Source organism: Cervus canadensis, chromosome 17 (genome assembly GCF_019320065.1).
Source record: "Cervus canadensis isolate Bull #8, Minnesota chromosome 17, ASM1932006v1, whole genome shotgun sequence".
Classification (NCBI taxonomy): domain Eukaryota; kingdom Metazoa; phylum Chordata; class Mammalia; order Artiodactyla; family Cervidae; genus Cervus; species Cervus canadensis.
The window spans coordinates 44649336-44664018 of NC_057402.1; the positions used below are offsets into that span (position 1 = coordinate 44649336).

The window sequence follows — 14683 nt, forward strand, 5'->3', positions numbered from 1 at the left end:
AGGTGGTTCAGTGGTAAAGAACCCACCTGCCAATGCAGGGGGCACAGGAGACTCGGGTTCGATCCCTGGGTGGGGAGGATCCCCTGGAGAAGGGAACGGCAACCCACTCCAGTATTCTTGCCTGGAGAATCCCATGGACAGAGGAGGCTGGCAGCAGGCTGAAGTCCACGGAGTCATAAAGAGTCAGGCGTGACTGAGCACACAAACACATGTAGGGTTTCTCTGGGGGAAATGTTCTGGAATTCGTGATGATGGCCTGAGCAACTTTGAAATGATACTAAAAACCACTGACTTGTACACTTTAAATAGATTAATTTTATGGCATCTGTATTATTTCTCAATTTTTTAAAAAAGGAAACAATTTGTGTTGAGCAGAAGTATACAGACCAAAAAAACCCCATTTAAATAGAATTTAAAAGACAAAGCTAAACTATAGGGTCGAGGAATACATACATAGGTAATAAAACCATAACAAAACCATTTTAAGTGATTATCATAAAATTCAGACTAATGATTATTTTAGACTTTAGAGGTTTGGGGTCTGGAGGGAATATATGAAGAGAGTTAATGAGGTGCTGGTAGCATTTCATTTTTTGGTGTAGTTGGTGGTTATCTGGCTGTTCATTTTATGATAATTCAGTAAATTGCACACACATTTATGTAGTGTACACTTTTCTGTTATGTGCTATGTTTCACAATACATGTTCTTTTTGATTTGTTAGGGGAAAAAAAAACCAGAATTAGATGCTCTACAATTTACTTAATCATTCCCATATTGTTGACATTTCGATTGCTTCCAATTTTTCATTATTCTTAACAACACTGCAATTAACATTTTTGGGCAAAAATCTCCTCCCATATTTTTTATTACTAACTGGGGATAGATTTACATATGTGGGCCTGCAGAGTCAAAGGATTCAAATATTTTGCAATGGATACTATGAGCCCTCAGATGTAGTTTTCCTTTTTTGTGTGACATGTGGTTTCTTTCAGCCCAGTGTTCCAGTTTTCCAGGCCTTTCTGAATTCTGATTCTGTCCTCAGATATTGAGTGACCCTCTCTCCCTACAAGGCATTTCCATCTTCCTCTCAAGGAGGCTCTCAATCTCTCATTGCAAGCCCAGGTTCTGCCGTGAGCTTGGTTCTGCCCCCTCCCAGTTACTTACATCAGTATTCATGACCAATGGCAGAGCACTTCTGATAACGGAGTTGCTCTCCTGTATCTGAGATCTGTCGCCCGTGGTTCCCAGGCAAACTCTCCTCTGCAAAGGACTCTTCAAATCACGATGCAGTACCATCCGCATGTCAAATTACAGCATCTGTGACTCTCATACAAATATAGAAGGACCACGTGCCAAATATTTGTTTAACTTAATTCATGAGAGACCAGTAAGATGGTGAAACTGGTTTATAGAACAATTCAAAGACTGAAGATTGATGGAGTCAGTCAGTCCAAGAAAGGCTGAAATGAATTTAATAGATATAAAACTATGTGGGCTTCCCAGGTAGATTAGTGGTAAAAAAAAAAAAAAATCCTCCTGCCAATGCAGGGGATGAGGGAGATGCAGGTCTGATTTCTGGGCCTCGAAGATCCCCTGGAGTAGTAAATGGCAACCTGCTCTAGTATTCTTGCCTGGACAACCCGATGAACGGAGGTGCCTGGCGAGCTACAGTCCACAAGGTCGCAAAGAATTGGACACAACTGAGCACACACACACACACACACACACACACACACACACAACTATGTAGAACTGTACAGGCTAATTAAACAAAAGTAATCTTTAGAACTGTCTTTTTACCAGATGCAGAAATACATAAGTCAGCATGTAACTTCACAGTGTGTGGGTTCTATTTAATGGGTAACAAAGTGAAATTTAGGTGTATTTTGCTAGATGATAAATAACCTTTAGGGGAAAGATTGTGAAACAGTGTCCTAGGATGACATTTAAAGGACTCGTAACCATCCTCTGTCTTTATTTACAAGTGTTGGATATTTTTCTAACCACATTTTTTCAGTGGCCCTGAAAATAATTACTGGGTCTGTCTTTTGCTATTTCAAAAATGCTGAAAGACTTGGGTAGATTACACTGTAAAATCTAAGTCACTACATAGAAAAAAAATTTTTTTCTTTCTAAGGCCAGCTCAGTTCATTTTGCATTATCTGAAAACTCACAAAAAAACAGTTCTGTTTTGTTGAAATCATCAATGCTTTGCAAGATGTAAGAAACCTCACATCTTCAAGCGTCCATGGAGGGGGCATATACCCATGAGTCTCCTGAAATTGTGTTCAGATTATTGGTATAGGCACACGTGTGCATTTTGCTTAAAAAGGAAACAAATTTCCATGATCTCAGAGCGTTAAGAAACACTGCCAAGTACGGCTTCTGCAACTAGTATTTCCATGGAATTAGCCACCTTATTGCAGGGTGCATTTTCTTCATGCATGTCCTATTTCCTTCTTTAGAATCACTGGTTATAAACGCTGCTTTTAGTCACATCCCTCCCACCCACCAGCCTGTGAGCAGCTCCATCCTTCCTATGGGGGAAAAAAAGGCATCCATGATGCGCCGCTGCACCAACCCAGACATGCGCAGAGCAACATCACTAAAGACACACAAAGGTAACATATTCTTGGCTGTTACATTTTGCAAAGCAAACCAGCTAATCAACCAATAGCTCAGCTGCTAATGAAGCACTGCTCATTTGTTACTGTAATTCCTTCTCTTTTAAATTTTATTTGCAGCCTTTGTTAAGAATTCAAACGTACTCTATCATTTGCATTTATGTGAATATATATTTAACATAAAGCTATTCCGATATACCAAGAGTAATGGATGGTAAGGTTAGATTTCCAAGTAAGCTATGAAATAATAGTCCAAACTCCATCTCAAGGCAGGAACAATCCATCAGCCTGCTGCTTGTACAGGGTAGCCATGATGTCCTTCGGTCAATCCCAAATACCTCAGGAAGTCATTAAAGGCGTCTTTCAACTCACAAATTTTATTTTAATTAGAGACTAGAGTTGGTTACTGAATGAATTATGCTTACAATAAGTTTTATATTTAAATACACTCTGAGATACTATTTTTACCGTGTTTACTATTTTTTAAATTTGAAAAAGAGGGTTAGCATTACAGGGACCCAGAAGATAGGCGATGGGAAAGATAAAAGTGACAAAAAGCAAGATTTCAATTTCTCTCCAGTGATGGATAAATAACATTTCACAGTGTAGCAAAAATAATAGCAGGTACTGTTTACTGGACACTTAATGTATGGCAGTCATTGTGCTCTATGCCTGACACATATTTAGTAATTTATTTATTTAATTATCTATTAGATGCTTAATAAATATGTGTCTTAGCCTATAAAATACAGTTTCTGCCTGATAGTATTTATATGCTATAGAGAGGAGAGACCATAAACACAGAAAGAAATACAAATACACACACACACACACTTTTTAAGACCACTTCATTAATCCTGAATATTCACTGCAAGAACTGAAGCTAAAGCTGAAGCTCCAATACTTTAACCACCTGATGCAAAGAACTAATGCATTGGGAAAGACTCTGATGCCGGGAAAGATTGAAGGCAGGAGAAGAAGGGGACGACAGAGGATGAGATGTTTGGATGGCATCACCGACTCCATGGACATGAGTTTGAGCAAGCTCCAAGAGTTGGTGATAGACAAGGAAGCCTGGTGTGCTGCAGTCCATGGGGTCGCAAAGAGTTGGACATGACTGAGCAACTCAACTGAACTGATTGAGTGTATAATTGATGTACAAAATACTGTACCTACTTAGTGTATACAATTGGGTGAATTTGAAGATAGGCATATACCCACAAAACTAGCACCACAATCCATGCCATAAATATATCCATCACCTTCAAAAAGTTTCCTCCTGTCATTATTATTATTATTATTTGTGATAAAACGATTAACATAAGATCTACCTTCTTAACAAAATTTTAAGTAGATACCACTAACAATAGTAGTATTGTTAACTACAGGCACAATCTGAGCAGGAAATCTCTAGGAATTTTTCATCTTACATCACTGAAAGCTTGTACCTTTTGACTATGTGTTCATGCTCAGTCGCTTCAGCTGTGTCCGAGTCTTTGAGACTATAGCTATGGACTATAGCCCGCCAGGCTCCTCCATCCATGGGGATTGTCCAAGCAAGAACACTGGAGTGGGCTGCCATGCCCTCCTCCAGGGGATCTTCCTGACCCAAGGATAGAACCAACGTCTCAGCTCTCCTGCATTGACAGGTGGGTTCTTTACCACTAATGCCACCTCCCAATTACCCATCTCCCCACTACAGCATTCTACTCTCTGCTTTTGTGGGCTTCACTATTTTAGATTACTCATGTAAGTGAGATCTGGGCTTCCCAGGTGGCACTAGTGGTAAAGAACCCACCTGCCAATGCAGGAGACATCAGAGACATGGGTTGGATCTCTGGGTCAGGAAGATTAGTAATGATATATATCAGAATTAGCTAACACTTAAGGAATCACCCTCACATCCCAATAGTAAAATGTAAAAGAAACCAAATACTCTAAAGGGAGATATGAAATTTTATTTTCAATCACCTTCACAATATACACTTTGGATTGGAACAAAAACTGATGTTTTCCAGTTCTGTGGCCGCTGCTGAGTTTTCCAAATTTGCTGACATATTGAGTGCAGCACTTTCACAGCATCATCGTTTAAGATTTGAAATATTTCAAGTGGAATTCCATCACCTTCACTAGCTTTGTTCGTAGTGATGCTTTCTAAGGCCCACTTGACTTCACATTCCAGGACGTCTGGCTCTAGGTGAGTGATCACACCATCGTGATTATTTGGGTCATGAAGATCTTTTTTGTATAGTTCTTCTGTGTATTCTTGCCACCTCTTCTTAATATCTTCTCTTCTGTCAGGTCCTTGACATTTCTTTCCTTTACTGAGCCCATCTTTGCATGACATGTTCCCTTGGTATCTCTAATTTTCTTGAAGAGATCTCTAGTCTTTCCCATTCTATTGTTTTCCTCTGTTTCTTTGCACTGATCACTGAGGAAGGCTTTCTTATCTCTCCTTGCTATTCTTTGGAACTCTGCATTCAAATGGGTACATCTTTCCTTTTCTCCTTTGCTTTTTGCTTCTCTTCTTTTCACAGATATTTGTAAGGCCTCCTCAGACAACCATTTTGCCTTTTTGCATTACTTTTTCTTGGGGATGGTCTTGATCCCTGTCTCCTGTAAAATATCATGAACCTCCATCCATAGTTCTTCAGGCACTCTGTCTATCAGATCTAATCCCTTGAATCTATTTCTCACTTCCACTGTATAATCATAAGGGATTTGATTTTTGTCATATCTGAATGGTTTAGTGGTTTTCCCTACTTTCTTCAATTTAAGTCTGAATTTTGCATAAGGAGTTCATGATCCAAGCCACAGTCAGCTCCAGGTCTTGTTTTTGTTGACTGTATAGAGCTTCTCCATCTTTGGTTGCAAAGAATATAATCAGTCTGATTTTGGTATAGACCATCTGATGATGTCCATGTGTAGAGTCTTCTCTTGCATTGTTGGAAGAGGGTGTTTGTGTTCTCTTAGCAAAACTCTATTAGGCTTTGTCCTGCTTCATTCTGTACTCCAAGGCCAAATTTGCCTGTTACTCCAGGTGTTTCTTGACTTCCTACTTTTTCATTCCAGTCCCCTATAATGAAAATGACATCTTTTTTGGGTGTTCATTCTAGGAGGTCTTGTAGGTCTTCATAGAAGCATTCAACTTCAGCTTCTTCAGCATTACTGATTGGGGCATAGACTTGGATTACTGTGATACTGAATGGTTTGCCAAAGAAAGGCAATGCCAAAGAATGCTCAAACTACCGCACAATTGCACTCATCTCACACACTAGTAAAGTAATGCTCAAAATTCTCCAAGCCAGACTTCAACAGTACATGAACTGTGAACTTCCAGATGTTCAATCTGGGTTTAGAAAAGGCAGAGGAATCAGAGATCAAATTGCCAACATCCATTGGGTCATCGAAAAAGCAAGAGAGTTCCAGAAAAACATATATTTCTGCTTTATTGACTATGCCAAAGCCTTTGACTGTGTGGATCACAACAAACTGGGGAAAATTCTTAAAGAGATGGGAATACCAGAGCACCTGACCTGCCTCTTGAGAAATCTGTATGCAGGTCAGGAAGCAACAGTTAGACCTGGACATGGAACAACAGACTGGTTCCAAATAGGAAAAGGAGAATGTCAAGGCCGTATATTGTCACCCTGCTTATTTAACTTCTATGCAGAGTACATCATGAGAAACGCTGGGCTGGATGAAGCACAAGCTGGAATCAAGATTGCCAGGAGAAATATCAATAACCTCAGATGACACCACCCTCATGGCAGAAAGTGAAGAAGAACTAAAGAGTCTCTTGATGAAAGTGAAAGAGGAGAGTGAAAAAGTTGGCTTAAAACTCAACATTCAGAAAAGTAAGATCATGGCATTTGGTCCCATCACTTCATGGCAAATAGATGGGAAACAATGGAAACAGTGAGAGACTTAATTTCTTGGGTCTCCAAAATCACTGCATATGGTAACCACAACCATGGAATTAAAAGATGCTTGCTCCTTGGAAGAAAAGTTATGACCGACCTAGACAGCATATTAAAAAGTAGAGACATTACTTTGCCAACAAAGTCCGTCTAGTCAACGTTATGCTTTTTCTGGTAGTGATGTATGGATGGCAAGGGTGGGATGTTCTGAGAGAATAGCACTGAAACAAGTATAGTATCAAGGGTAAAAGAGATCACCAGCCCAGGTTGGATGCATGAGACAAGTGCTCAGGGCTGGTGCACTGGGAAGACCCAGAGGGATGGGATGCGGAGGGAGGTGGGAGGGGGGATTGGTATGGGGAACACATGTGGATCCATGGCTGATTCATGTCAATGTATGGCAAAAATCACTACAATATTATAAAGTAATTAGCCTACAACTAATAAAAAGAAATGAAAAATAAATAAATAAATAAAGTGAAGCTATTGTGAGTCAAGAAAAAAAAAAAGAAAAGAATGCTGACTGCCAAAGAATTGATGCTTTTGAACTGTGGTATTGGAGAAGACTCTTGAGAGTCCCTTGGTCTGCAAGGAGACCCAACCAGTCCATCCTAAAGGAAATCAGTCCTGAATATTCATTGGAAGGACTGATGCTGAAGCTGAAACTCCAATATTTTGGCCACCTGATTGGAAGAGCTGACTCATTTGAAAAGACCCTGATGCTGGGAAAGATTGAAGGTGGGAGAAGGGGATGACAGAGGATGAGATGGTTGGATGGCATCACCAACTCAATAGACACGAGTTTGAGTAAACTCCAGGAGTTGGTGATGCACAGGGAAGCCTGGCATGCTGCGGTTCATGGGGTTGCAAAGAGTCGGACACGACTGAGCAACTGAACTGAACTGAACTGAATATACACTTTCTCCAGCAATTCTCTTGGAACATATTCTTTAAAAATCATCAAATATGAGCTAGCTGTACATTCAAAAATCATTCATTGCTATAATAATAAAGGAAACTTAGAAACAATTTAAATATCCAATGATAGCAAAAATCATTTAAAAATATTATGATACAAACATTTATACAGTCATTACAATCATATTTTGTAACAATTTTTGTGATTATAAAGGATTGTGATGTAAATAATAAGTTCAAAAAGCATGATAAAAAATTTTACATCACTGGGACTTCCCTGGTGGTCCAATGGTTAAGATATCACCTTCGGATGCAATGGGTGCAGATTCAATCCCTGGTGGGGGAAATAAGATCCCACATGCCTTGTGGCCAAAAAACCAAAATAGAAAACAGAAACAATACTGTGACAAGTAAAGACTTTTAAAATGGTTCCACACAACAGCAATGACAACAGAAACTTTACATATATGAACATGTCTATGCCTGCAAATAACAGGAAGTAGAAAGCTAACAGGTTACTAATGACTTTCTCCAAGATGTCAGATGATAGCTGATCATTTTCAAAATATCCACAGTGAATACGTATTACTGTTTTCCCCCAGCTTTACTGAGGTATGACTGACAAATAATAATTATATATATTTAAGGTGTACAATGTGATGTTTTGATATATGTGTACACTGTGACATGATGGAGCTTTTATCATCCCAAATTGTTCAACCCTCAAGAAATCCAGGGAAATTTCTGGGCTGCGATATCATGACACTTGCTTTCAAACAAAGCCTGGCAATTTCCATGGACCCCTGAGGATAATGCTTCTGCCTGAGTCTGTCTCTGTAATCTCAGGGAAGCTGGCAGGGATCTCCAGGGAGACCCTCACACACACTCTTGTGTTGGATTCTCTTTCTCATGTGACTTAGGTGTATTGATTGGCTTTTCCCTTCATCTGACCTTGGCTGAAAAAATTGTGCTGAAATGTCTTGGAGGCATGTTTCCCTGAGACTCATGCTGGTAGAACACTTCCCCTCTTATGTGCTTTTCCTGATTTAAGTGGAAACACATGAGAGGTGGAATCAATTCGCTGAGTCCATTTGCATATGGTACTCTAGTAGCCAGGCCTCTCCACATTTCCTATCTGCCAAGTTCCCTCATGTATCAGCAGGAGAACAGGGGAAAAAGAGTGGAGAGTCATTTTATGAGGATCCAGGACACTTATTTTTGCTACTGTCTCTACTGCTATCTCACCAAATCAGGGTCCCTTTATTTTCTAATACGTGTAAAGCTGAGAAACCAAAGATACACTACAAACATCTTTTGTCACAACAGCCATATCTAGCCAGCTGCAGAAGTGTATATACAATTGATTCTTTGGTGTCCAAACAAACAATAGAAACCAAATTTTCAACCTATTTTGGATGCATGTGTTATTTAGTGGCTTAGTCTTATCCAACTCTTTGAGACCCCATAGACTGTACCCTGCCAGGCTTCTCTGTCCGTGGAATTTTGCAGGCAAGAATACTAGTGTGGGTTGCTATTTCCTCCTCCAGGGGATTTTCCTGACCCAGAGATAGAACATGCACCTCCTGCGTTGCAGGAAGATTCTTTACCAATGAGCCATCTGGAAATAGTCTGACTTAAAGGATCATGAGGGTAAATCAGTAAGTTTTCCCAGGATTATCACACCTAATGATTGCAATGTTCCTTGTATCAATTCTAAAATTTTACTTGATTTCATTTTATTAAAGCCTTTTGTGAAAAACTTTCCTTGCCTGATTGTGACAGCTCATGTGGGTTTTGGAGAAGTGATACCATGAAAAGGTGGTTGCTGAAGGGTAATTTAGTCAGCATTCTCATAAATCACACATGTTTTCTGTCTGATTTGCCAAGAAGGAAATGTCTCAGGACACAAAGAGCATCCTCCATATTTTAGTTTGATTTCCAGGCCTAATTATGTTTGCTTAAACTCAACACACTTGTGATTCCACAAGGAGGATGTTGTTGTATGATGGTATTTCAGCTTTTTTAAATGTCTGAAGTTGATTTCCTTTCCTGGAAATTGAACTCCTACTGTCATCCAAAGATATAGGCATCTAAGGGAATTTACTTTGATCACATATGAAAGAAAAGATTCTGTCATACAGAGTGAAGTAGGTCAGAAAGAGAAAAACAAATATCGTATGTTAATGCATACGTGTGGAATCTAGGGAAATGGTACTAATGAACCTATTTACAAAGCAGAAGTAGAGACAGGGACATAGAGAATAAACGTGTGGACATCCAGGAGGAAGAGAAGGTGAGACGAATTGGGAGATTGGGATTGATGCATATACACCACTGTTGATAAGATAGGTAACTAACAAGAACCCGCTGAACAGCACAGGGAACGGTGGTGAGCTGGAGGGGAAGGAAATCCAAAACAGGGGATTCACAAACTGAATACTGGTTCGCTTGGTATACAGCAGAAACTAACATAACATTGTAAAGAAACTATATGCCAATAACAATTGATTAAAAATAAAAAGTAAAATTAATACTCCTAGAATGAGACCAAAAAAAAGATTTAACATGAAGTTGATCAATTTAACAATAGCCTTTTGCAAAAAATTATAATGGAATATAGAACTAGAATTATCAAATAAGAGCAATAGATTAAAAAGGGCCAACTCTGTCAGTTCTTTCACATACACAAGCTTACATCCTCTCCCAAAAGGCACCAGTTATTATCACAAAAGGGTTTTCAAATCCTGTCAATTTCATTTGAAATGCATTGCAGATGCATTTCAATTTCTCAGACCTTTGCATTACCAAATTCTATATCAAACCTTCAGTATTTTTTGCAAGCTTGAACTATTACAGCATCTTTTATTTCCTCTATCTAGTTTCTCACCTATTAATCTATCCAACTCCTAAATCCTCAGTTTTGTTATTTAAGTTACCTAATTAAAATACCCATCATCATCTCCTCAGTCAAAATCTTCTCAACACTGGTTAATTCCAGTGTACCAGATCCACAGCTGAGGAAGTAATGTGACAGTGGGTGATGGAGTCGTTGCAGGAAAACAGACCAGGTCTCCATTTTCCATGACAAGGGGGAGCTACCTGAACTCTGAGCTGCAGGGCTTCAGGAGCCAATGTTTCATTTCCTTGGTCTTGGTCATGTTCAGAAATATGAACTCAAACTCCAGGAACTGCCCCGCTGAGATCATTCCAGCAGTCAAAGAGTAAGGAGATGTCACGGTAACCAGAGTCTCGTGTTACAGTTTGAAACCAAAAGTTAGGAAGAAAAGGCAGATTAGCGGAGTAAAACCTTTTTATTGCATCTCCCAGATGTGCCCAACCAGGAGGGTACAGGGTAATGCTATTTTTGAGATCACATCCAAGGAAATAAGGGTTAAATAGGACCCACTACAGCACTTGCTGTTGCCCTTTCTTTCTTAGAAAGTGGACAATTGAAAATATTTAATTTTTCAATGAGAACACATATGGAAACCACCTGGAAAACTGGGACATATGCTTACTTAGTGTGAGTCAGCTGGGGCTGCCACAGCAGAATTCCACACATGGGGTGGCTTAAAAAGCAGAGATTTATTTTTCACAATTCTGGAGGCTGTGAATCAGATTGAGGTGCTGGGCAGGTTTCGTTTCTTCCAAGCCCCCTCTCCTTGGTTTGCCAGTGCAGGAGACGCAGATGTGGTTTTGATCCCTGAGTCGGGAAGATCCCCTGTAACAAGAAATGGCACCCCACTCCAGGATTCTTGCCTGGGAAATCCCATGGGCAAAGGAGCCTGGCGGGCTACAGTCCATAGGGTTGCAAAGAGGTGGACGTGACCGAGCAACTGAGCTCTCAGCATGCATAGCTTCTCACTATATCCTCACGTGGTTTGTGGGGGGGTGTGTCCTACTCTCTTTTTATTTTATTTATTCGACTTTTTATTTTGTATTGGTGTATAGCCAACTGACAGTGTTGTGATTGTTTCAAGCGAACAGTGAAGGGACTCAGTCAAACATATGCATGTATCCATTCTTCCCCAAATTCCCCTCCCATCCAGGCTGCCACATGACATTGAGCAGAGCTCCCTGTGCTATACAGGTCCTTGCTGGTTATTCTTTTTTATTTTTTTATTGAAGGATAATTGCTTTACAGAATTTTTTTGTTTTCTGTCAAACCTGTCAGCCATAGGTATACATATACCCCCTCACTTCTGAACCTCCCTCCCGTCTCCCTCCCCATCCCACCCCTCTAGGTTGATGCAGAGCCCCTGCTTGAGTTTCCTGAGCCATACGGAAAATTCCTCTTGGCTATCTATTTTACATATGGTGATGTAAGTTTCCCTGTTACTCTTTCCACACATCTCACCCTCTCCTCCCCTCTCCCCATGTCCATAAGTCTATTCTCTATGTCTGTTTCTCCATTGCTGCCCTGTAAATAAATTCTTCAATACCATTTTTCTAGATTCCATATATATTTGTTAGAATATGATATTTATCTTTCTCTTTATGACTTACTTCACTCTGTATAATAGGTTCTAGGTTCATCCACCTCATTAGAACTGACTCAAATGCATTCCTTTTTATGGCTGAGTAATATTCCATTGTGTATATGTACCACAACTTCTTTATCAGTTCATCTGTTGATGAACATCTAGGTTGCTTCCACGTTCTAGGTATTGTAAATAGTGCTGAATGAACAATGGGATATATGTGTCTTTTTCAATTTTGGTTTCCTCAGGGTATATGCCTAGGAGTGGGATTGCTGGTTATTCATTTTAAATAGAGCAGTGTGCACGTGTCCCTCCCAGACTCCCTAGCTATCCCTTCCCCCATCCTTCTTCCCAACAAATTGTTTTCATGGATTTACAGTTTTATCAGGTAGATGACAAATGACATTATCAGAGAGGAAAAAATTCTCAGATCCCTCATACTAGTATATCAGGAGTCAGATCTTACACCTGTTAGGGTGAACAGTAACTTCTCGTTAGTTACCTATTTTACACATAGTGTCACTAGTGTACATGTATCAATCCCAACATCCCAGCTCACCCCGCCCCCCTCACTCTTGGTGTCCATATGCTTGTTCTCTACATCTGTGTCTCTGTTTCTGTTTTTATGAGGACCTCAGTCAGGTTAGGTTAGGGTCCACACTAACAGCCTCTTCTCATTTTACTTTTATTGCCCCTTTAAATGTCTTATCTCCAAATACAGCCACATTGTAAGGTGTTGGGGCTTAAGACTTCAACATATGAACTTGGAGAGGATACAAATCAGCCCATATCATGAAGCTAGTGGTGGTGCTATCAGAGCTGGTATCCTGAAATGAAATGCCAAGATGGGCATCAGTTCATGATAAAACAGACTCAGCTTGAAGCATCCAAGCCTTGAAGGATGTGTCCCTAAGATTTGCCTAAATTGTCCCAAATCTGTTTTTATTTTCATAACCTCAGAGGTTAAATCATCAAAATGTCATATGGCAATATGATTGTAGCGCCTTTATTAGCCTTCAGTGCTAATGTGTTTACAGAATTCCATGTGGGGGTATTTGATTCATGAGTTTTTAAATTCCTAAGCACGTGGTGTGTATTTCATTATCACTGTGCTATTACTCTCAAGTTTCATTGCACTATGATGACACAATGTGTCCTGTATGAAAATAATTATTTTAAATGTGTTGAGGCTTGCTTTATGGCTTAGGACTTATCTGAATTGTGTAACTGCTCCATGTGTATGTGAGAAAAATTGTATTCTTTGTTAGATGAAAAATATGTCCATTGAAATCTACCTGATTAACTGTGTTAGCAAAGCATTCAATTTGTGTGATGTGTCTATGTGTGTCTGTGGGTTGGGCTTACAATTACTACTGATATGGGCAGTGAAAATGTCCTAATAGAATGATGAATTGGTCACAATTTCCTTATAATTGGTTTTAAATCAGGGAGAGATAATTCTAAGCATAATCAAAAAATATATATTTTGATGCAACTTTAGGTGATAGCGTTTCAAATTATCTCTCTCTCATGAAATGACACTTTTTGTCATTCGTTAGTAATATTCTACACTCACTGACATTTTCTCTTAAAACCCTTTTTGTTTGATATTCGTAGACATCAGCTTTCTTTTGGTTAACATTTGCCTGGGGTATCTCTTTTCACACTTTCCTTTTGTTATTTCTGTCATTTCAATGTCCTTACGTGGTATTTTAACCTTTTATAGTCAGCAGATAGCTGAACTTGGTGTCTTTTTAATCGTACAGCCCAATTTGCGCCTTTTAACATATGGGTTTAGATCCTTCATCTTTTTTAAATTTTTGGTTATTTTCGGCTGTGCTGGGTCTTCATTGCGGCACAGGCGTTTCTGCGGTTGCAGTGAGCGGGGGCTGCTCTCCAGCTGTGGTGTGTGGGCTTCTCATTGCGGTGGCTTCTCTTGCTGCAGAGCTCGGGGCCTAGGGCACGTGGACTTCAGTAGTCGCAGCTCCAGAGCTCTAGCGCACATAGTTGTGATGCACGGGATTAGTTGCTCCATGGCATGTGGGATCTTCCCAGATTAGGGATGGAACCTGTGTCTCCTGCATTGGCAGGTAGATTCTTTACCCAGGAAGCCCAAGACCCTTCATCTTTTTATGTTACCAATTATTTAGTTGTATTTATCTGAAAATATTTTGTTATGCTAATATTTTTGTATTCTTTTATCTTTTTGCTTTCATTCCATTCATTGCCCACATGCACACCCTCATTCTACCATCTTCTGTCTGTGTGCTGTGTTTAGTCTCTCAGTCGTGTCTGACTGTCTGAGACCCCATGGGTTGTAGCCCACCAGGCTCCTCTGTCCATGGGGATTCTCCAGGCAAGAATACTAGAGTGAGTTGCCATGTTCTCAATACTGGAGTGGGTTGCCATGTCCTCCTCAGGGGATCTTCCCAACCCAGGGATCGAACCTAGGTCTCCCACATTACAGGCAGATTCTTTATCATTTGAGGCAGCAGGGAAGCCCGAGAATACTGGGGTGGGTAGCCTATCCCTTCTCCAGGGGATCTTCCTGACCCAGGAATCGAACCAGGGTCTCCTGCATTGTAGGCAGATTCTTTACCAGCTGAGCTACCAGGGAAGCCCCATCTTTTGTCTATCTTGGAAAATGTATACACTATTTTTATTCTTTTAAGAGTTCTGCCAGTCCTCAAATTCATAGCAGTTGGTTTGGCACATTTTTTTGTTTCTGAGGTTGTTCTT

The 14683-nt window shown here is 40.0% G+C and overlaps 1 pseudogene; it reads left to right on the top strand.

The window, feature by feature from the left end:
• The first annotated feature begins 2516 nt into the window (after window positions 1-2516).
• Window positions 2517-14683, top strand: part of LOC122455186 — a 36079-nt pseudogene continuing 23912 nt past the window's right edge.